Raw genomic sequence first — 24447 nt, forward strand, 5'->3', positions numbered from 1 at the left:
GATGGATGTTTTGGTAGAACCAAATCTGGTTGGATTGGTAGTTTAGCGATAATTGGCTAATAATTATTTGTTAATGGTTGAGATTAATGTTTATAGTTGATTGTTTGGTGTTTGGGTGTTGATTTAGTAACTCTTGATTTTTATGGGTTATTATTTGGACTTGAGTTTTAGAGTTAATACTAACCGATGATGGATGAGAAATGATGTTTTCTCCTTAAATGGATTTCGGTTTTGGTAGCTTTAGTTGGTTGAGGATTATGCGGTGATGTTTTAGATGATTTGTTATTATGGATTAATGGCTTTTAATTAGTATTTTGATGACTGATTTTGGAAATGGTTGTTGTTGTTGTTGTTCCTTGGGTTTTTGTAACAACCGGTTGAGTTTGAGTTTTGATGGATTTGTGGAACAATTCCTAAATGAATGGCAGTATGGTATTGTGTTTGAATGGTGATTTTGGGGTATTTAGGTACTTTGGTTTTCATTGAATATTGATGAATTGGCATTGGACATTGGTTGATTGGTTAAGTTGTGGATTTTAGTGATGTTGGAATTCCGATTGGGTTCTATGAAGCTTGACTGAATGTATATTGTTGTTGATGGAATCATGGTGTAAATGAGGGTTGGTTTTGGGATTCCTTGTTTTGGATTGATGTGGGTTACATTTTCCTTTTAATTTTATGTTATGATGGTGGATTGCTATGGCCTTTGTTAAATCCGAATCTAGGGTTTTGTTTGTGAATTTTGGGGGCTTTTGTTAAGATGTAGGGTTGATGTTTGGATAGGTTGGTTGTTGGAATTGTTGGAGGATAATCTTGGTAGCATATGGCTAATGAGTTTAGATAAATTAAAAGAAGAATCTAAGAGAAAGAAGGGAAACAAATGGTGAAGTAAAATGGGTGATAGATTATGAGGCAACATTATTAGAATTGTGGTGGACTAAAAGTAAATTAAACCCATTTATAGTGCTTAGCTTTTAGGCCTATGTATATGCCACAAGTTTTTGTATATGTAAATATTAGTAACCTAAACTAATAGGTGTTACTAAATTGGAATGGTATAAGATTAAAGTCCTAAATCTAAACTACCTAAATTGTTAGTAATTAATAATAATGTTAGAGAACTATAAATTACTCAAATAACCCTAAGCTTGTAAATATAAGTTTGAAGACTCATAGAACATATAGGTGTACTAGAAATCCATTACGTGACAACCTAATGACTAATTCACCTACCCATATCCACATTGTATTTATGTGTACTAATGGATTAGGATTAAGTGTAGTATGTATATACGTATACATATATATGTATATGGCTTAAGTATATATATATTGTTAACTTAGTAAACAAATGATGAGCTATAAAAACGGTTAACATAGGTCATGGGACGTGTGAGCACGCGGGTAGTCTATGTGTCATAGAGTGTAGAGTTCCATAGCGTAGTCTAATGTTATAAGTATTTGCAAGATCGTATCATCATTGGAGGCTTCAATGGGTCCTTCAATGTAGAGTTGGAGTTGTGAGTCCAATGCAGCCAGGTGATATTTTACTCACTAAGAAACTGTTATTTTTATATATTATAGAATCGCAAATATATATGTTGTTCTATAAATCCGAACCAACTGTATGTTGAATATATCTGTTTTGCTTGGTTTGAGTACTTTAGAGTGTGTTCAAATATATCAATGATAGTTTCAGAGTATAGTATAGTATGTTGTATGTTTTGAGATGAAATAGTAAAATGCTTAGCAAAGTATGATTTACCAGCATGATACAGAAAGACAATATTTACTAGTCAAGCAAAGAGCATAGAGCATGTAGCATAGAGCATAAAGCATATAGTAACTCAGCAGTAACCCAGCAGTAGCCCAGTAACAGTTCAGTTCAGCTGTTATCAGCAGCACATTAGCATGCATAGCATACATAGCATGATTTAAATTATGTGATGTTTTCATGATATAGAATACTGTAGTTTTTATACTAGACGTATTAGTATGCCTAAGAGTTTTAATGGCAAAAGAGCTTATGTATAATGCTAACGTCTAGTTGCATGATTTAAGAACATTGAGCTTGGATGAACAAGAGTATTGTCATGGTTCGGTATGAGTAATATAGTGTCCTAGGAGTAGGTAGATGAATTGTCGTGGCACGTCAGTAGGAAGTGTTTGGATAACCGAGTTTTACTCTAGTAACCGCATGGACAACTACGTGCTCGACATGAAGTTGTAATGCCCTAGGATCCCGTGTTAACCATGTTCGAAAAATGATAGTAAGCTTGTACTAAAGAGCGAGATGGCATGTTTTAAGCTTAGTGTGCTTGGTTATGACGCTATTGGTTGCAATATCAGTGTGGCTTGGGAGTAGGTAGATGGATTCTCGTGGCACATCAGTAAGAAGTGCTTGGATATCAGAGTCTTACTCTAGTTACCGCATGGACAACTATGTGCTTTGACATGAATTTGTAATGCCCTGAGGCACAGTGTTATCACAGTTAATAACGTTAGACCTATGTGCATTTGAGCTACCAACATAAAAATATTATTGTAGGTGGGTTTATACGTGGTTGCTTCCATGCCAATGAAACTTCTACGTATGAGTCCAACTACATAGTATGCTTTAAATGTTTTCTGATAGTCGGTGTTCGCTATATCAGTTATGGGGGTTTTCAAACAAAATTTTATAAATTGGTAGCTGTTATAGTGTACGCGAGACTAAAAAGAAAAGTTGGTTCTTTGCGAAAACTCAGTTAGTTTAATATCACTGAGGCGGTGAACTCATCATTTCACCTATACGGATGTGGCAAACCCCCACAACCGTATAGATAGTGTTCCTTTGGCTGCAGGTACTCGGGTCGTAGTTGATGGGAGTGTAGACGTGCATTTGAGATATTATGACCAGAGCTCGCAGCGACGGTTGTAAATGCGGGACCATGGGCGTCCTCAGTTTTATAGGTTTTGTTATGGCTTGTGACGCATGTGTCACTCGTTATTGTATAAAGCCATTTCTGTTATGTATTTATATTGAGGAAAGACTTAAACACATAGATGTTAAATAGCTCTTGTTGTTATTAATTTATGATAGATGTTTAAGATGTGATTTCCGCTATTGAGTTTATGTTTTCCGCTGCATAGTAGTTAGATGTTGTACTCTGATTTACTAGGTACATATTATGGGGTATGTACCATATGTTGGCTTTGCGACACATCGTCGTGCCACTGTGAGGATCCATTAGTATTTTAAGAAATTAATATTTATGAAATGTTTAAAAAAAAAAAAATTAGGTTGTCACACTTACCCTCACCCCGATTCCTTTACCTTCACTCCAAGCTGTTGGTGGTTACACCCCCTATCAGCTTGAGGGGGGCTGTTAACGTATCACCTAGACATCATCCTAATGAAAGCACACATGCAGCCACACATGAAGCAATAGCCACATCAGTAGCAAGGACACATGGCACACCAGCTGTAACGACCCACCCCCAATGACACAATATTGTCCGCTTTTGGCTCCCCCGAACCAGACTTCCCAAGAGGTCACCCATCCTAGGATTACTCTCTTAGAAGCACGCTTAACTGCGGAGTTCTGATTGGTTCATCACCATCACGGCTTTAAAACGCGTTGTGTCATAAATGGTGCATTTATACATATAAGCACATCCTCATTCCCAGACGATGTGGGACGTCACAATCACCCCCTCTTTGGACCCAGCGTCCCCGCTGGAGTCCCTCATTGGGCTTGTGCACGCTCCCACCATCTCAGGCTGGGCATTGGCTCTGATACCATTTGTAACGACCCACCCCCAATGACACAATATTGTCCGCTTTTGGCTCCCAAAACCAGACTTCCCAGGAGGTCGCCTATCCTGGGATTGCTCTCGCAGAAGCATGCTTAACTGCGGAGTTCTGATAGGTTCATGACCATCACGGCTTTAAAACGCGTTGTGTCATAAAGGGTGCATTTAAACATATAAGCACATCCTCATTCCCAGGCGATGTGCGACGTCACAATTACCCCCTCTTTGGACCCAGCGTCCCTGCTGGCGTCTCTCATTGGGCTTGTGCACGCTCCCACCATTTCTGGCTGGGCAATGGCTCTGATACCATTTGTAACGACCCACCCCCAATGACACAATATTGTCCGCTTTTGGCTCCCCCGAACCAGACTTCCCAGGAGGTCGCCCATCCTAGGATTACTCTCGTAGAAGCACGCTTAACTGCAGAGTTCTGATAGGTTCATGACCATCACGGCTTTAAAACGCGTTGTGTCATAAAGGGTGCATTTATACATATAAGCACATCCTCATTCCCAGGCGATGTGGGACGTCACACCAGCCACTTTCCACCATGCTGCCCACCAAACCACCTCAGTAGCCGACTCTCCTAGCCCAGGAAGCCTTTCCATATCAGCCTACCTTTCCACACCATCAACCGCATATTATGCAGCAAATCACATTCCCATATCAGCCTACCCTTCCACACCAATAACCGCATATCATGCTGCATATTATGCAACAAATCTTCCTATAATAGCAGCCTATCCCCCCATGTCTACAACATGTCATGCTACCAAATATCCCCAAGATTCTACACTTAACTTCCCATCTAAGTCTAACAACCCAAGATGGAAGGAAATCAACCATACCAGCAGCCGCATAAAGTCCCATCCTCTTATGGTATCAAACGTGTCCTTTAAGTCAGGAGTAATTCCCTCGGCAACGTCAAGTCTCAAAGTCAGCATGCCACTCAAGATCAAATCCTCGAGAGAAGGGAAGAATCAAAGCGTCGAAAGGAAAGATCCAGCACCAATTACGCAAAGGAAAATCTGTGCTCTATTGTAACAAATCATGGTAGAGTTATTTTCTTTTTTTCTCATAGTTTACTTCCTAGTTTGAATTATCGATGGCTATGTATATAAAGCCAACCGTCGTCTCATTGTAATTTAAGCCTTTTGAATATAGCATCACAAAATTTTTCATCTTTAACGTGGGATTCAGTTTTTGGCATAGGTATTGTTCCAAATTGAACTTTTCATCATTTTTGAGCCTTGGGTAATGATTATTGGTGTTAGAACTTCCAATCTACCGATTCTTTTAAGGTAATTTCATAATCCTTAATTTTTTCTAAGTTTGGTCAATTTTGGGTGTTAGACTAAATTGCTAAAATTAGCTTGAGGCTTTTGTGTATAGTGAATTCCTATACACTATATAAGCCATGGGTAGTTGGATTAAAGGATCAAAACTTCGATTCTATTAATTGTTGAAGTATGGGCATAAACCTTAAATTTGATGGGTTAAGTTAAATTGAGGCTTTTAGGTGTTTAAACCTTAAATTATTAACTTGTGGATAATTGCATTTAGAGTGTTAAGTAATCCTATGTTATCTATGGGTTCCAAAGAATATGGTTAATTATGGGATTAGGTCCTAATGTTAATGAGTTCTATAAAATTTGGAGTTTTAATTAAAAACCAATGAGTGTTCTAAATATTGGTCTAGCTAATTAATGAGTAATAAAAGTAAACCCTAGAAACTACATAGGTTGCCATAGTGATGGGTTCTTGAGACAAACCAAGAATCTATGTGGTGTTTAGAATTAAAAGTGTTTCAATTTAGTTTTAATGTGTTATTGCATTATGAAATGCAGCGGTACATTGCAAGTTATTGGCTAAGAAACCATAGTTGAGCCAAATATCCTCACAACCAAAGGTGAATATTCTACTCATTGAGAGAAGTTACTACATTTTGAATATTTCATAGAAATGTCATATGATATGTCGTTTTGATTCAAACTGACAATATGTTGATGATATGTGTTTTGGATGATTTCAATATTTTCAAGCATGTTGAGATATGACAATGATGTTTAAGTGATTTGAGATATGAGTATGTAAACATGATTTGAGACATGTTTTGATGGTTTATTGCCTGCTGGGGTTGAGATTTAAATTATGCAAATTGTGAAGGAGAAAATGATATGAATATGAAAGCATGTTTTGAAGTGTGCTTTGATGTAGTTTTATGAGTTTTGAAATGACAAATATGAATTAATATAGATTTCAATTGAGTTTTATTGTATATTGAATTTAAGATATAAAAGGAGAGATTTGTGATTGCAAAAATGACCCGTTCAAATATTTGTGTTTATATGAGAAAATTATGTACGCATTAACATAAAATGTAAAGATATATTGATTTGAGCGTAAAATTATGTACTCATTAATGCCTCTCTCCTCTCTGACAGCAACACACATCTCTTCTTCTTCTCTCTATCTTCCCTCTCTTTTTCCCTCTTCTTCTCTCTGCTTCTTTTTCTCCCTCTCCTTCTCATACTTGTCATCGGAATCACTGCTCCTCTCTCTCTCCGATCACCAACTATCTCTGCTCCTCTTTTCCTTGTGAAGAAATAAAATACATCAAAAAAATAGTAATCACATAAAAACCATCCCATCTTGAAGCTTCTACATATATTCTCATTTGGGTTAGATTTTCTGATTTTGAGAGGGAGAGATGAAGGCGCGTCAAAGGCTTTGAAGATGGAGATGCAGGATTGCAACTCCTATGTGGCGGAGGCCTCTAGAGAGATAGGATGATAGTATCTGCAAGTGCAAGAGTTATTAAACGGCGTCGTGTTGTGGAATTTTGAAAATTTCAGCTCTACGACACCATCCGATCAGGGTATACCTCTTCGTCCTTGATGCTAGCGTAACCTGCATCTCGTCTATATCGACGGCTGGGTTTTGCATCTTGCGTCAAAAGGAAGACAAAGACAAGTCAACGAGAGAGAAGAAAAGAAATGAATAAAAAAAGTAAAAGAAAAAAATTAAAAATAATATTTGGGGTAATTACCTTTTTCCCCCATGAACTACCAAAAAATGCGCAATGCCCCCATGAACTACCAACTCAACCAAAATAGAGCATTCAACTACCAAAGACAACCATTTTCCCCCCTTCCGTCAGTCAAAGGGGTTAAAACAAACGGTCAACGGGTCATGTGCCGTTTTATATGGGGGCATGTTGGAAGATGATGGTAGTTCATGGGGGGAAAAGAGGAAGATGGTGGTAGTTCATAGGGGGAAAAGAGGAAGAAAATGAAGGTAAAACGGCGTGTGACTGATGGAAGGGGGGAAAATGGTTATCTTTGGTAGTTGAATGCTCTATTTTGGTCGAGTTGGTAGTTCATGGGGGCATCGCGCATTTTTTGGTAGTTCATGGGGGGAAAAGGTAATTACCCCATAATATTTTAATGTTATAAGGAAAGATAAAGAAAAGCATGTGTTTTTTTTAGAAGTAAGTAAAAGGTAGTTTTATTCTCTATATTTAGGGAAAATTGTTGAGAAGCTGCTGTAAATGTTCTAACACCACAACTAGGGGCGGAGGGAGGGAGGGAGGGAGGGAGTGGGGGAGGGGGAGTCCAGAGGGGTCAAGTGCCCCCCCCCCTCCCTCACTCCCCAGAAATTTTCCTAATTCGGATGGAAAATCCTCCTGACCCTTGGTTGCCCACCCTAGTCCATTCATCAAGGGCAATCATTGCCTTGAGGCCCCTTTACTCATCAAACATCAAGATTCACGAGCAAAGACTCACGCAATGCCGACAATGTCTTTGATTTTTTTTTCCTGTTAGTTTCAGCTTTTAGGTTAGATGAAGGCAGACGAAGATGACACAGTGTCTTTTAGTATTCTCCAAAACGAGTCGTTTAAATAAATGTTAGTTGACCAAAGGTCCAAACATTTTTAGCGTGCCATGCCTGCCCAATTTCTCCCCCTTTTTTTAAAAAAAAAAAAATGCGTCACACTGATGTTACCAACTTAATATATTAATATCACACTGTCAATGTTTTAGTTGCAAAAGCAAAGGTAATTAGGTTTTTTTTTTGTTCTTTTTTGTTGAAAGCATCGTAGGTGTATAGTAAAAAAATTATCAGAACAGAGCAAAAAGAAAAATTAATTTTGACCCCCGGAACCAAAATCTTGGCTCCGCCACGGATCACAACCATATAGATGATGTTCCTTAGGCTACAGGTACCGCGGATGTGAGGATGACCACGTAGCACAGTATTTGAGATATTACAACTAAAGCTCACCGCGACGGTTGTAATTGTTGGACCATGGGTTGTCCATCATTTTATAGTCTTTTGTATATGGTTAGTGTCGCCTGTGACACATGTATCTACAGAGCAATGTATGTTAGATAGACTTCTGTATGGTTCTTTGGTGTATACAGTTATGTTTATAAATGTATTTTCCACTATTCAGTTATGTTTATGCTCCATTGCATAGATGTGACTCTAAATATCAGATACATATTATGGGATGTATACCACATATTGGCTGAGCAACAAGTAGTCGTGCCACTGTGATGACTCATTTCTGTTTGTGTAAAAAAAAAAAAAAAAAAAAAAAAAAAAAAAAAAAAAAAGGTCGCCACAGAGGTATTGACGATGATTCCCAAATAATATCGCAGAACAGAATGTGATACAATTAGTAAAATGCAATAGAAACAAAGGGATCGTCTCCCGGTTAACTAAAGAAGAATAGAGGCAGATTTTGATGGGGTCAAATGGTGGTTCATGTACCTTTATCTTTGGAGGCTCAAACGGAGGCTTGTTTACTTATATTTTCTCATATGAATCTTGTCTCCAGCTATTGGGGATTCTATTGCCTTACCAACCCCAAATATGCTTATTGGGATCTATGTATTAAATATCTCAAACAAATCACGAAAGAACGGCATGCCGCAGAACATATGACTCATGGTCCTTTAGGTTTTTTAAATTCTGTGGAATGAATTATGTGAGGGAGTGGCAGCTTGTTTTGAAACCATACGGTTAGCTTGGAGAGAAACTTGAGGTGCAATATATATATATATATATATAAAGGGGGCAGTATATCAATTTTTTTTTTTTTTTTTTTTTTGAACTGGGTGCTACACATCCATTGTAGCTTTCCTCAATCTTTGACCATGTGGCAAGGTGAATGATGGTGGAAGTCCATATAGCCCAACAAAGTGGACGATGGTTGAAGAAGTTTCCAAGTAAATGGAAAATGAAAGAGAAGAGAAAGAAATAAAGAAAATGAAGACACCGGATTTACAGGGATACTCACGTTCACCAATAGAAAAGGGCCAATAGTGATACATGATGCTCTCATTCACTAATCTGATTGTCTACAAATGATTTGATTAATTTCAATTGTATTCTAATCCAAATTTTAGGGTAATCCAATCTTCATTTATCATAAAGGATTTTTATCCTTACCACATATTCTAACAACGATAATCCCTTTTCAAATTGGACCAGGAACAAGAAGCTCACAAAGCAAAGTAATCAAATCAAAGACTAGAACACATAATCCTAGAGAAAGGCTAGTGGTGATTTGGTAAGGCTTTCCCTTCCAGAGGCAATGGAAGTCTTTCAACATGAATAACCATTGTAGCAGGAGCTGATTGTGTGCTTTTTCTTTAAAAAAAAAAAAACACACATACAAGCTATCGCCCCTGAACCATTGTAACAGTAATATTGTTAAGGGAGTCAACATGTGGGGCAATTTGCCTTTCGGTGAATGCAGGTTGCTTTGGAAGTGGCAGATCAATAGTCTCACTTTTAAGCATGGAAATAACAACAGATATAGTTGGCCTATCTTTTGCAAAATCTTGCACACACAACAACCCGACATGTATACATTTCAAAATTTCCATTTCAAAGCATGGTTCTCGTATCATCGGGTCTGTTAATGCCACTATGTTTTCTGCATTCCACATTCTCCATGCCTGGAAACATATAAACAAAATTGAAATTCTTAGAAACAAGCAAACAAAGTTTTAAAAGAAGAGGCAAGGAGATAGAGGAGACTTACAAATCCTAGAAGGCTCATGGCCTCCTTTTCATCATAAAAGCTAGTGTTTCTTCTTCCACTAACTATCTCTAGTAGCAACACTCCAAAGCTAAAGACATCAGATTTTTCTGAAAATCGCCCTCTCATTGCATATTCAGGGGACATGTAGCCGCTGAATTTTAACAATAAGACACATCCAAATCTTGTTATATCAAATATTAGGGTTATTATTTTAGTGAATTTGGTAAAACAAAGGTATATACTTACTATGTTCCAACGACCCTTTTAGTATTGGCTTGATCTTCATTGCTCCCAAAAATCCTAGCCATGCCAAAATCTGATATTTTTTGATTTAGCTCTTCGTCCAACAAGATTACTTGCCTTTAGATCCCTATGAATAATCCTTAACCTGGAATCCCTATGAAGGTACAGCAGACCTCGACCGATTCCTTCGATAATGTTGAATCGTCTTCTCCAATCTAATAGTTTTGGTTTGACTGAATCTAATGAAAATTTTCAAACCACACAAGAGAAAGAAAATGCATTCGGATTAAACTTGTAAGATGAGCGAACATCATGTTTGTAACACAAGTAATTTGGTGAAGTCACATCAGAATACCACAACCAAAGAATATAATTCCATTTTTGCCTCTCGACGTAGATTATTTTAGATTGTAATATTGGAAAATACTAACAAAGGGCATCAGCATGAACTAACCAAAGAGAAATGCGTCCAAACTTTTGTTTGGCATGTATTCATAGACCAACATCTTTTCTTCCCCTTCAACACAGCAGCCAAGGAGTCTAACCAGATTCCGGTGTTGGAGTTTAGAGATCACCACCACCTCATTCATAAATTCTTCTAGCCCTTGTCCAGAGGCTCTTGAAAGTCTTTTTACTGCAATTTCTTCTCCATCTGACATTTTTCCCTATAAACAAACAACAACCAACTGACTACATATTCAAATTGTTAGGCAATAACATTCTACAAGAACAACCATATTACCTTATATACGGGACCAAATCCACCCTGCCCAAGCTTATTTGATAGATGGAAGTTGTTTGTTGCACTTGCCATCTCCTGAAGACTGAATAATGGTAGCTCTTGGAGTAAAACTTGGTTTACATTTTCTCCATGCTTGTCCTCCCTACGATATTTAGTTGCTGGGTGTTTATACAATAGTAGTTAGTAATCTCTATGTAGAAATGTTGTAACATTTCTTAGTTCACTGAGCTAATAGGAATTTACATAACATCATTTTTTTTTTTGTAAGATCAGAGTGACAATTTTACCCTTTTGTTTTGAACTCCAACGCCACAATAAGTAAGTGCAGATGCCAGTGGATATTACTCCTATGATCACTGTGACTGTGACGATTGCTTTCACATTTCCCATTTTGTCTGTAAATCAGAGAAAACATCAAACTAATTCATCCAAAATAAAACAGAATTATCTTTACAAGGACTTCCTTAGCTTGGGAAGTTGGGTTAGATTGAAATACAGTTTTACCAATTTTGCAACATTGATAAATTTCAAGAATAAGATAAATTTAGAGAGAAAACAAAAACAACCCACCAAGTTCTGAATAGGCCAACCGAACATAAAGATCAGCTCCGCCAGTCGAGAATTTCTGTATGTCAATTAAGCTTCCTGTCCATGTCATACAACCAATGCCTGAATCATATGCGTAAACTATACAAGAACAATTCTCCAAGCATTGGGTACTACAATTTTCTTCCAAAGTAGTTGACCAATCTGCCAAGTATGGGACTTTCATCATCGTCAGTTTCAAAAATCCATCTTTTTTTTCCCCTTCACTGCCATTATTGTTCACCCTCTCACACTGCAAGGGTGTCCTCCTCACACATCCACTAGTCCAATTTCCTTTGTTCCATTCTTCTGTATTCTTTGGCTCAAACCCCCATAAACAGCTGCAAATTGGTGAATTCTTTGAATTACAGCTTCCAAATGCCCCACACCTGCCATAAACATCGTACTCAGTCTCCAAACTTGACCGCCTGACCTTCCAATCCTCCCCATTGTCGGAATGTTTTTGCCGTATATTTCCTTGCACGTTCAAGACAAAAAAATCTTTTCGGAGAGGGTCGTTCGAAAAGGAAAAAGTGAAAGAGAATGTTCCTTCTTTATCATCTTTAAGACTAAATCCATTAAGATATGAAGAATCCATGTCCGGTACTCCAATAAAGATCCAGCTGTTCCATGGACCACTCCACCAATATGGGCTGCCATCATTCCAAACAAAAAATTCGGGAAGATTACGAACATCAATACCAGCAGAGAAGTTTCCAATGGACGGATCAGAAGGACTTTTCCATGATGTCAGCTGCACTTTCTTACCGGTTCTAACATCAGTACTAATTTCCATCTTTAGCAAGTATGTATCAGAAGGATGTTGGAAACTCTCCCATATGATTGTCCCTTTAGTGTTTCCTTGCAAGATAAGGTTTCCATTATCTAAAAGCTGGGCACTCGAATTGACAACAGAACTTGATAAATTTGATGACCAAAGAACCTTCTTTTGCCCATCTAATACCACCAGATCGCCATCTTCGGATATGGTTAGAATTCCAGAGGAATTCTTGAGGGGCTTGTTTCTGTTAGCAACCCATATGACAGTGGGCACAAAAATTTGAGCATACCATATCCCAACATAGCGATCGGTTGAATTTGCAGGGCTGAAAAATCCCAATTTGAAATCACCGCCATTAGAGACTACACTTTCAGGGTCGGTGATGAACTTAGCGGGTGTGATGGTGTCTGTGGCAGAGCAAAACTTTAAACAAAAGCAGAATAGCAAGACAAGAAGAGCTGACAAGTTGGTATTTCGAACGAGTCCCATAGGTTCAACGCTTCTGGTTTTCGAGAATTCAGATTTTGGATGGCCGGATGCAGATTTTGAAAGCATTGTTGATTCATTGCTTCTGGTCCTCTTACCTTTTTCTTCGACAGATATTTCTACCACTCAAAACTTTCCGTCTGCACTGCATGTTGAATTGTTTTGGCAAAAAGTACACGTAACCACAAATACGTGTTTGATTTTTTATTTGCGGTTTGAAGGTCAAATACACGCTTTTAAGTGTATGTTTGAAAAATATGACGATTTAAAATTGTGAAAAGAAAATTACTTTTTGCGTGGCAAGTGAAGGTGTGGCCCGATTCTAAAGGTAGTTTAAGGTATTATTATTTTTTAAAAAAAATTCGTTTGATTCTCTTTGTAAAAATTGCTTTTTTTTTATTAAAGAAATGCTACACATATTCTCAAATATTCATTTTCAAGTATTCACCTCCTAACGTTACAGTAAATTATCATTGGATGTAATTTCATTTGTTATTTATTTCAAATATAATTTTTACTAACACATTAGAAAATAAGGATTTAAAAGTGAACACTTGAAAGTATGTGTAATGCTCATCTTTCTATTAATTGCATTTTGAAATTGTTATTATTTCAAGGAGAAACTTCACAAAAAGGTATCAAACTAACGCGCTTTTTCAATAAAGGGTACCGATGTAACAAAACGTTCAATTGAGTTTATGGATTTATCAAAACCGTTCAATGTAGGGTATTATGTCACCCTCCGTTCTAAATCGATGACGGAGCTCAAAACACGTGCGTTTCACGTAATTTCTTAAGTATTTATTTCCTTTTTGCCCCTCTATTAAAAAAAAATACATTCATTTAAATCTGTTAAAAATATATATTTATTCAGTTGAAAAAACGATTTCTTCTTCCACGGGATGGACGATGGCCACCAGATGTAGCCTTCATGTGAACTACAATTAATCCAAGAAGACTCTTCTTCTTCGACCGTGATAGATTCGCACCCATGCATCTCGATGGACACGGAGTTCCCCGACTTGGTGGTCCGGACGAATGCCGAGCCTAACCTGCAATTGTTCTTGACCCAGGGGACCATGCACTGCTATTTTGATTTTTTTTTTGGATGAAACCATGCACTGCTATGAGCAGGAAAGATAAGTTTTTCGATCCAAATATTTAAATGTTCTTGATTGGGTGTTTGGCGTACCATCTCCCCCATGTGAGACCCCACACTGCAAAAAAAGTTAGAAGTGTTGAGAATATTTAGTCAAATGATAGAGAGCAATCTGAAACCAGATTGGATAGCTCTTGTGAGTGTTCTAAAGGCTTATATTGATGTTAACGATTTAATACAAAGGGAATCAGTAGGCCCAGTTTAAAACCAAATTGTCTCTGTTCAACTCTGTTTTTGTGTTCCAAAACAGAGGATTTGGTTTTCTGCTCTCATGTGTTTTCAGGTGCTTTAATCTATTTCTTGTACTAGAATTCTACTCGTATGTACAGAAATTCGAGAAGCCCATATTAAGATGAACATTTATTATCATGTTTGCCTAAAGCATATCTACAACATGGGTTGTCTGAGAGCGATGTCAAAAAGTGAAAATAGTTGGAGAAACTCTTGTTTTGGCTACTTAACCAAAACAGAGGAAATGATCTTATTTATAGCAAAAACTCGTAGGGTCATTTTTACAAATAGCTTTTCCAATGATTTGGATACAGATGAAAACATAAGAGAGACATGCAACTAGTACAATAAGGAAATTAAAAACAAGAAACTAGGAAAAGACTTCCAACTGTAGCAAACTTCTATCAACTGTTGACACCAAGAAAGTCTGGGACTGGCATGGATTATATTTAGGAGGAAAATAAGGACATGGGATGTTCAGGAAAACGGGTTGTTCTACAACTATGCATGATTTATGCAAAGGAAACATGAAGCTAAAATACTTGGCAGACACTTTAACAACCTATCTTCTGCGATTACCAAACCAAGTGAATGACATACTTTAACAGAAAGTACATAAAGTCTATGCTTGTGGGGTTGAAACACATTCATGCTCGTGGCTTCGTTCACTGTGACTTGAAGCCTGATAATGTTCTGATAATGCTCAAGCAACTGGACGTGGCGACCAATCATCTCACAAGGTTCATTCCTCACGATTTGTGCAAAGGAGGTAGGTTAAAGACGCTGATATTGATAGAGAATTTCTTCATCGGACCAATCCCTGAAGAGCTTGGCGAGTGCAAGTCTCTTACTAAGATCTGAATCATGAAGAACCATCTCAACAGGACGATTTCGGCGGGAATTTTCAACTTGCCATTGGTGAAACAGATCGAGGTCCACGACAACCACTTCTTTGGCGAGCTTTCCTTCGAGTTTTCAGCGAACATGCTCGGAATTCTCACCCTGCTACACTACCACTTCTCGTCCTCTTGTATTTGCCATTTTCACGCAGCATGGGAAGCTCAAATGGGGACCAAGCATAATACGCACGTGCTCGCTCTCGTTCCTAGGCACCTCCGAGCAGTCCTCCCCGGCCACCGGGCATAGCATGGGGAGATTCACAAGACCCAGAGCACATGGGTGATGAGCTTCAACCAGCTTTCAATTTCGGCTCTTCGGTCAGGGCTGTGGACCTCGCCGTGGGGAATCAACTCGTTGTTGGGGATCAACGGTTTGCATGGAATCACGAGTTAATCGCGTTAAATGGGTTGTGTTTAGATGCATGTGGGTGATAGTGGCAAAACGGGTTGATCACATTAAAAGAATCACGTGAAAGTCACGTGACTTCACTTTCGTCATCGATTTAGAACGGAGGGTGATGGAATACCCTACATTGAACAATTTTGATAAATGCATACATTCAATTGAATGTTTTGCTATATCGGTACCCTTAATTGAAAAAACGCGTTAGTTTGATACCCTTTTTGTGAAGTTTTCCCTTATTTCAATCATTTTAAAAAATCTGTGTAAATGCTTTAGCAATGCTTAACATGTAAATATTAACAATGTAAAACATATCTCCACATATATGCAAAAATGAGTAAGGAGTAACAAAAATCTAGGAGTAAATGATCACAGGGAAAGGCTTCTCCTTTCTAAGGCAATATAACCTTGAAAGTCTTTCGACATGTATTAGCACAAAGTGGTTTTTTCAAAGAACACATGCAAGCTATCGGCTCTCAGCCATTGTAATAGTAACATTGTTAAGGGAGCCTTTACTTGGGTTGTTTTGAGAGGAGCCAGTATCTGAGGCAATTTGTCTTTCGGTGAATGCAGGTTGCTTTGGAAGAGGCAGATCAATAGTCTCACTTTTAAGCATAGAAATAACAATGGATACAGTTGGCCTATCTTTAGCAAATTCTTGCACACAAAGCAATCTTACATGTATGCATCTCAAAATTTCTATTTCAAAGTGTGCTTCACGTATCATCGGATCTGTTAACGCCATTACGTCATCTACATTCCACATTTTCCATGCCTAGAAACATGAAAACAAGATTGAAATTCTTAGCATCAATACTAAAACTCATAAGAAACGAGCAATCCAAGTTCTAAAAAAATGAGGCAATGAGATAAGGGAGACTTACAAATCCTAAAATGCTCATGGCCTGCTCTTCATCATAAAAGCTAGAGTTTCTTCTTCCACTAACTATCTCCAGTAACAACACTCCAAAGCTGAAGACATCTGATTTCTCTGAAAATCGCCCTTCCATTGCATATTCAAGGGACATGTAGCCGATGAATTTTAACATGACACATCCAAATCTTATTATATCAAATATTAGAGTTGTTATCATAGTGAATTTGGCCAAACAAAGGTATATACTTACTATGTTCCAACGACCCTTTTAGTATTGGCTTGATCTTCATTGCTCCCAAAAATCCTAGCCATGCCAAAATCTGATATTTTTGGATTTAGCTCTTCATCCAACAAGATATTACTTGCCTTCAGATCTCTATGAATAATCCTTAACCTATAATCCCTATGAAGGTACAGTAGACCTCGACCGATTCCCTCGATAATGTTGAATCGTCTTCTCCAATCTAGTAGTTTTGGTTTGACTGAATCTAATGAAATTATATATTCAAACCAAATAATTAAGAGAAAGAAAATGCATTCGGATTAAACTTGTAAGGTGAACGAACATCATGTGTGTAACATAAGTAAATTTGGTGAAGTCAAATCAGAATAGTATGTATTTAGAGACTAAAATACCACAACCAAGAAAATCATTTGATCCCTTTTGTCTATTGATGTATATAATTTTAGATTGTAATATTGGAAGATACTAACAAAGGGTATCAACATGAAGTCATGAACTAACCAAAAAGAAATGCGTCCAAGCTTTTGTTTGGCATGTATTCATAGACCAACATCTTTTCTTCCCCTTCAACACAGCAGCCAAGGAGTCTAACCAGATTCTAATGTTGGAGTTTAGAGATCACCACCACCTCATTCATAAATTCTTCTTGCCCTTGTCCAGAGGCTCTTGAAAGTCTTTTTACTGCAATTTCTTGTCCATCTGACATTTTCCCCTATAAACAAACAACAATCAACTGACTACATATTCAAATTGTTAGGCAAGAACCCTCTACAAAAACAACCATTACCCTGTATACGGGACCAAATCCACCCTGCCCAAGCTTATTTGATTGATGGAAGTTATTTGTTGCACTTGCCAACTCCTGAAGATTGAATAATGGTAGCTCTTGGAGTTTAACTTGGTTCACGTTGTCTCCAAGATTGTCTTCACTAGAAAACTTTTGATGCGGGAACAAAAACATCTTCGTTTTCCTTTTCCTTGCTGGGTGTTTATACAATAGTAGTTAGTAATCTCTCTGTAGAAATGTGGTAACTGTTCTCAGTCCACTGAGCTAATAAGGATGTGAAAATTACCTTTTTGTTTAGCCATCCAACGCCACAATATGAAAGTACAGATGCCAGTGAATATTATTCCTGTGATCACTGTGACTATGAAGATTACTTTCACCTTTCCCTCTCTATCTGTAAATCAGAGAACATCCAACTAATTCATCCGAAATAGGCTAGAGAGTTTGCACCCTTCTTTTGGTAAAACAGAATTATATTTTACATGGACTTCCTTAACTTGGGAAGTTGAGGAGTGATTGTGGTTGGTTGAAATAAGATTTTATCTATTTTGCAACATAAAGTAGCCAAACAACTGCACCATCAATGGATGACTTAAAGCATAAGATGAATTTTGAAAGAAAACAAAAACCACTTACCAAGTTCTGAATCGGCCAAACGAACATAAACACTAGCTCCACCACTCGAGAATTTCTGTAAGTCAATTAAGCTTCTTGTCCATGTCATACAATCAATGCCTGAATCATATGCATAAGCTATACAAGAACAATTCTCCAAGGTTCTACATTTTTCTTCCGAAGAAGATGACCAATCTGCCAAGTCTGGGATTTTCATCATCTTCAGTTTCAAAAATCCATCTTTTTTCCCCTTCCCTGCCATTGTTCACCCTCTCACACTGCAAGGCTGTCCTCCTCACACATCCACTAGTCCAATTTTCTCTGTTCCATTCTTCTGTATTCTTTGGCTCGAACCCCCATAAACAGCTGCAAATTGGTGAATTCTGTGGATTACAGTTTCCAAATGCCCCACACTTGCCATAAACATCGCACTCGCTCTTCCAAGCTGACCACTGGACCTTCCAATTCTCCCCATTGTCGAAATATGTTAGCAGTAGATTTCCTTGCGCATTCAAGACAAATTTTGTCGGGAAAGGTATGCTCGAATAGGAAAAAGTTAAAGAGAATGTTCCTTCTTTATCATCTTTAAGACTAAATCCATTAAGATATGAAGAATACATGTCCGGTATTCCAATAAAGATCCGGCTGTTCCATGGACCACTCCGCCAATATGGGCTATTGTCTTTCCAAACCAAAAATTCAGGAAGAATACGAACATCAATAGCGGCAGAGAAGTTTCTAATGGATGGATCAGAAGGACTTTTCCATGATGTCAGCTGCACTTTCTTGCCTGTTGTAACATTAGTACTAATTTCCATCTTTGAAGGGACTGTATCACAAGGATGATGAAAACTCTCCCATATGATTGTCCCTATAGCATTTCCTTGCAAGGCAAGGTTTCCATTATCGAAAAGCTGGGCACTCGAATTGACAATAGAACTTGTTAAATTTGATGACCAAAGAACCTTCTTTTGCCCATCTAATACTACCAGATTGCCATCTTTGGATATGGCGAGAATTCCAGAGGAATTCTTGAGGGGCTGGTTTCTGTTAGTAACCCATATGACAGGGGACACAGAAATGTTAGAATACCATATCCCAACATAGCGATAGGTAGAATTTGGAGGGCTGAAAAATCCCAGTTGGAAGGAACCCCCATTGGAGATTATGATTTCAGGGTCGCTGATAAATTTAGCGGCTGTGATGGTGTCTGTGGAAGAGCCAAACTCTAAACAAAAGTAAAAAAAAAAAAAGACAAGAAGAACTGATAAGTGGGTATTTCGAACAAGTGCCATAGGTTCAACGCTTCTTGTTTGTGGATTGTGAGAATGCAGATTATTGATTCGTCCATCGGGAGACTCTAGAACTCCCGCATAGAAAAAATCAACGGTTAGAATTCAAGAACACAAATAATTTATTTTAATAAATAAAAAAAAAAAAAAAAAAAAAAAAAAAAGGAGATATAAACACACAAATCTTATTTTTTGAATAGTCTCTCTCTAGCAAATTACTAAAAGATATATGATTCATTGCTAACTTTTCACATAACTAAAAATACAAATATCCTATGTGGCAAGGAATCATAGGCTCTTTGAAAAAAAAAAAAAAAAAAAAAAAAGTCGCAACTATTCTATGATTCTCTGTCATATAAGATAATTGTGTTTTTAGTTGTGTGAAAAGTTGGCAACGAATCATATCTCTTATCAAAATAACTCTCTAAAATGCACTGCAATTTTTCCCGACAGTCTAAAAGTAGGAGACACATAACCACCGCTATGAGCTCAACCGCTTGACCATAGATAGCTCTTGCATCGTCCTCTCCGCCTCCCCTTTCGAAAATCTCTCGCACCATAAGTCTTCAAATTTTTTTTTTTTTATTTTTTTTTTCTTTTCTTTTAAGAGAATGAGACAATGACCGTTCTCTTTCTTCATTTAAAACAATATGCACCGTTCTATCAGGATAAAAACGAAAAATGTGTGGTTGTCTAAGACTGTTTTTCTTTTCAGTCCTTTGCAACGTGCATTTTCAATCATTTCAAAACGGTATTATTTTTATTAAATTGTATTTTTCTTGCTTTTCAGTGTCATGAGTGGCTGTGTTAATAGCCCCACTTGATTTTATTTTTATTTTTTTTTCTAAAATAGTATTATATTATTTTTGTCAATAAAAACTTAAATTAGCAAATTAATATTAAAGACGTAATTACATGGAAGGGGTCATTGAAGCGGTACTCGTAAACAGTACATTTTACATTTTTATTTTTTTACAAAACAGTATTATGTTTTATTTTTGTCAGTAAAAACATAAATTCCTAAATTAATATTAGGCAGATAAAATGATTTTAGTAAATTATTAATTAGCAAATTACTAATTATTACTTATCTATATTTGTCCAAGTCAAAAGTGTTAGATTATCTCTTTATGAAATGAAGCTCCTTTTGATAAATCAGGTTCAATTATTCTATTATGTAAAAATTTTATTTATAAATATTTTTCACTATAAATGTTAGCTAAAAATATGCAACAGACGTGAAAAATGTTAAAAATAAAAAAATAAAAAAATTAATTGAACCTAGAAAAGAATTTCTAACAAATTTATTACTATCAATATGATAAAGTCGTATCTCAAAAGCAAAAAAAATAAATTTTGTATATAAATAAAATTTAAAAAAATTATTAAATATAAAAATACCTCATCTAAAATTATTGCCTTAATCCGCCTTACAATATGCCGATGACACAGATTTTGGATGACAGGAGCCGGCAGCATCATTGATTCATTACTTCTCGTCCTCATACTTTTCCTTCCACAGATATTTCTATCAAGCGCTTTTTTTTCCTTTTTTTTTGTCAATGCTTAGACTTTCTATCATTCAAACCTGCCCTTTTGGACTACAGCTTGAAATATTTGGGCGTTTCAGATGTACATCAGCAATGTTAGAGATAAAGCTGTGGTTCGAGTTCAAACAGATCATCCACAAGACCAGCAACACATTTCAAGTTCAAACATATGATAATGTTTACAGAAAAATATATTTTAGTATTCAAACTACCACTTTTTATTTGGATGGCCTCCCAAATTATTAAGACTTGCATTCTAGTCTTCCAAACTACTAAAACATTTGAAAAATGCAACTTTTGACGAAATATCCCCATAATACCCTGCCAAGTGTTATTTTTCAATTAAAAAATTAAATAAACTAAAATTTTATTTCTTATTTTTATTTTTATTTTTAAGAAAAATGGGTGTTTGGGGTGGCGTTATTTCCCAACCACGACCAAATCTTCCCGACACCCCTCCGATTTTATAGCCTGGCTCAGCGAGTTTCGATTCGCAATCATCAACTTGTTAATCTCGACCGAGCTCAAGCTTGCCCCGCTCTGAAAAATATCCTCCACCTGAGAGAAAAGGTTGTGATCCTTGAGCCTCAGCTAGCTATTGGCCAACATTTTGAATGCAAACAAATCATAGAGAGGAAAATAGATATGACATCAACGAACAAGCTCATGGCCGATGATTTCTCCGTCAGAAACTGATCAAGGTCTTCTACAACGATGATGGACTTGTTTATCGTTTGAAACAAAACAAAATTTAGATTAGAATCATTCATAACCTTCGAAAGATCAATATCATATACATCGAATGACAGGAAATTAACCAGGTCCACGGTCGGATAGGCGGGGACGAGTTCACCGAGCTGCAGGCGTGCATCATGCCCAACGACAATGTTGGAAAGAAGCAGTACGTCTTCCGGTCGATCGCAATATTTTTTTAAAATAAAAAATAAAATTTTAGTTTTTTCTTAATTTTTTTCAATTTTTTTAATTATTTTTTAATTGAAAAATGACACAAGGCAAGGGTTTTATGGGGATATTTCGTTAAAATGAGCATTTTTCAAATGTTTTAGTAGTTTGGGGGCTATCCGAATAAAGAGTGGTAGTTTGGGAGGTTAAATTGTATTTTTTTCATAATGTTTATCTTGTATTCATCGTTTTAACGATAAAGATTATATTAGGAATAAGTGAGGGTGCAGTGCGTTTGGGATTGCGATTTCATAGACAAAAAAGTGCGATTTTAAACCAAATCGTAGAAAAAATTGCGATTTGAAAACGCAAGAAATTGATTTTTCAAATCGCAGCCAAGGGGATGCTTTTTTGAAAACACAGAGTTTTATAAACTAACATGCAATTATAAAGGCCAAACTGCGATTTTGCCAAACGATTAATTGAGTTTTTAAAAATAACTTTTTCAAAATCGCGCATTTTAAAATCACACATTTTAGCTTTCTTTCATATCATCTTAAGTTTTTGGAATACGATGATTTAACATGGTATCAGTGCTCTTCTAAGTTCACACTTCAATATTATTTTTTTTATTTTTCTTTTTTGCGATCCTATGGCGCTTCTTCCATAGTGTCTGCTTCTTCATTTTCCTTCACTAATGTTTTGTTATGTTGTAGAGGCTGTCCGAACGGGCAAGAAATTCTATCCGAACAAGCACTCCAAGGAATCACTTATTCAAGAGGTGTCCAAACGGGAGTTTACCACGTCCGGACGAGAGTAACAGGGAGTGTCAAATCATTGGCATGTCCGAACGGGAGTTCTAGAGAGTAACTAATTCTTGGGATATCCAAACGGTGCGGTGGCACTACAAAAAACTTGTTTTTTAGCCACGTGGATGAGGGTCATCCACGTGGCTAACTACTAGCCACGTGCAGTTAGCTACTAGGATTCGGCGTGGTGAATCCGGTTGTTGTTAAATGTACATTTAGAGACGTAGCCTTTTATATATGTGGTTATTTAGCCACGTGACGTTTAGCCACATGCCACCCCAGGTAGCTAAATGCAATTTTATTTTTTTAAAAAAAATGGGCACTTTTAGCCACGTGCAATTAAAGCCACGTTGCTAAAATTCTTTATTATTTTTTTCTCCCAATATCGTATATATACGATATTTTCGGCATACATCCAAGTGGGGACGGGCAATCGCCCAGTTGCCGGATTCGAACCCATCAAACCAAAAACCCAAAATGGGAAAAACCTAATCACATTAGATTCAAAAAAACCAAAATAACAAAAACCCAGTCGCCGGAAATCAAACCAAAACCAAAAAAAAAAAAATCAATTCGCCGGTCATCAAACCTAAACAACAAAAGCCCAGTCGCCCACACGACGGAAATCATCAAACCAAGACAACAAAAACCCAAAATCAGATTCAAAATCCGGCCAATCCTCCGATCCGTGCATCACCGAAACATCAAGGGATAGGAGAGAGAGAGAGATCAGCACAAGAGAGAGAGAGTGAGAGAGATAGAGAGAGAGTACTTGTGGTCGACGAAGATCGGCAACGTGGGTAATCTACCACGTAGCGAAATCGCCACATGGCTACAATACCGAGTACTGTAGCCACGTGGCTAAACTACAAGTTTTTTGTAGTGCGGTATGTCGAGACACTCGGGACATTAAGCTACGTAACCCTAGGAGTGCCAGGACGGCTAGGAGGGCATCTGGATGCTACCGCCTATTAGACTTCGGTTTTCTATTTAAAGACCTGTTATGAGACTATGTTTTTATAAGAAAATATTTAAAAAAAAAAAAAAAAAAAAAAAAAAAAAAAAAAAAAAAAAAAAACACAAAAGTCTTTTCTAGATTTTCTACAAAGGTTCTTTCAAAGGTGTTATGAGTCTAAAAGTTTAATAGTTTCATCAACGTCTCGGTATTGTAAAGTCTCTTGTATTATTTTTTCCATCATAATGAAATCTGCTACAATTCTATATATGCACGTAACCCTTAACGGCGAACCACGTAAATCTTATGTTTTTTCATGATTGCAAAATAATCTTTCTTCCGCTTTCTTCTTATTTTCGCATCTTAAGAGTATGTTTCTCATCTTGTTTATGTCAAGCTTGACAGCAATAACTATTTGACGTGGTTAACTGAAATTGTCCCTGTTCTTAATTAAGGGCAATGAATTGTTGGATATCGTTGAAGGTACATAACTTCATGATTGGACGGCCTAGTTATTTCTTGATAGATTTTAATGTTGATGGGTTTCACTTGCAAGTCAAGGTTGATGGCACTCGAATTTACAACAGAACTTGTTAAATTTGATGACCAAAGAAGCTTCTTTTACCCATCTAATACTACCATATTGCCATCTTCGGATATGGCGAGAATTCCAGAGGAATTCTTGAGGGGCTGGTTTCTGTTAGCAACCCATATGACAGGGGACACAGAAATGTCAGAATACCATATCCCAACATAGCGATAGGTAGAATTTGGAGGGCTGAAAAATCCCAGTTGAAAGTAACCCCCATTGGAGATTATGGTTTCAGGGTCACTGATGAATTTAGCGGCTGTGATGGTGTCCGTGGAAGAGCCTAACTCTAAACAAAAGCAAAACAGCAAGACAAGAAGAATAGATAAGTTGGTATTTCGAACAAGTCCCATTGGTTCCACGCTTCTTGTTTGTGAGAATGCAGATTTTGGGTGCCAGTAGGCAGGAGCATTATTGAGTCATTGCTTCTCGTCTTCATACTTTTTC

At 37.1% G+C, this 24447-nt stretch overlaps 2 pseudogenes; both read right to left on the bottom strand.

Annotated features, from left to right (window-relative positions):
- Positions 1–9214: 9214 nt before the first annotated feature.
- LOC133868058 (G-type lectin S-receptor-like serine/threonine-protein kinase At1g11330) lies at positions 9215–12848 on the bottom strand (annotated as a pseudogene).
- A 2997-nt stretch (positions 12849–15845) lies between these two features.
- On the bottom strand, positions 15846–24353 carry LOC133868880 (G-type lectin S-receptor-like serine/threonine-protein kinase At1g11330; annotated as a pseudogene).
- Between the last annotated feature and the right edge of the window lie 94 nt (positions 24354–24447).

This window comes from Alnus glutinosa, chromosome 5, assembly GCF_958979055.1.
Source record: "Alnus glutinosa chromosome 5, dhAlnGlut1.1, whole genome shotgun sequence".
Lineage (NCBI taxonomy): Eukaryota > Viridiplantae > Streptophyta > Magnoliopsida > Fagales > Betulaceae > Alnus > Alnus glutinosa.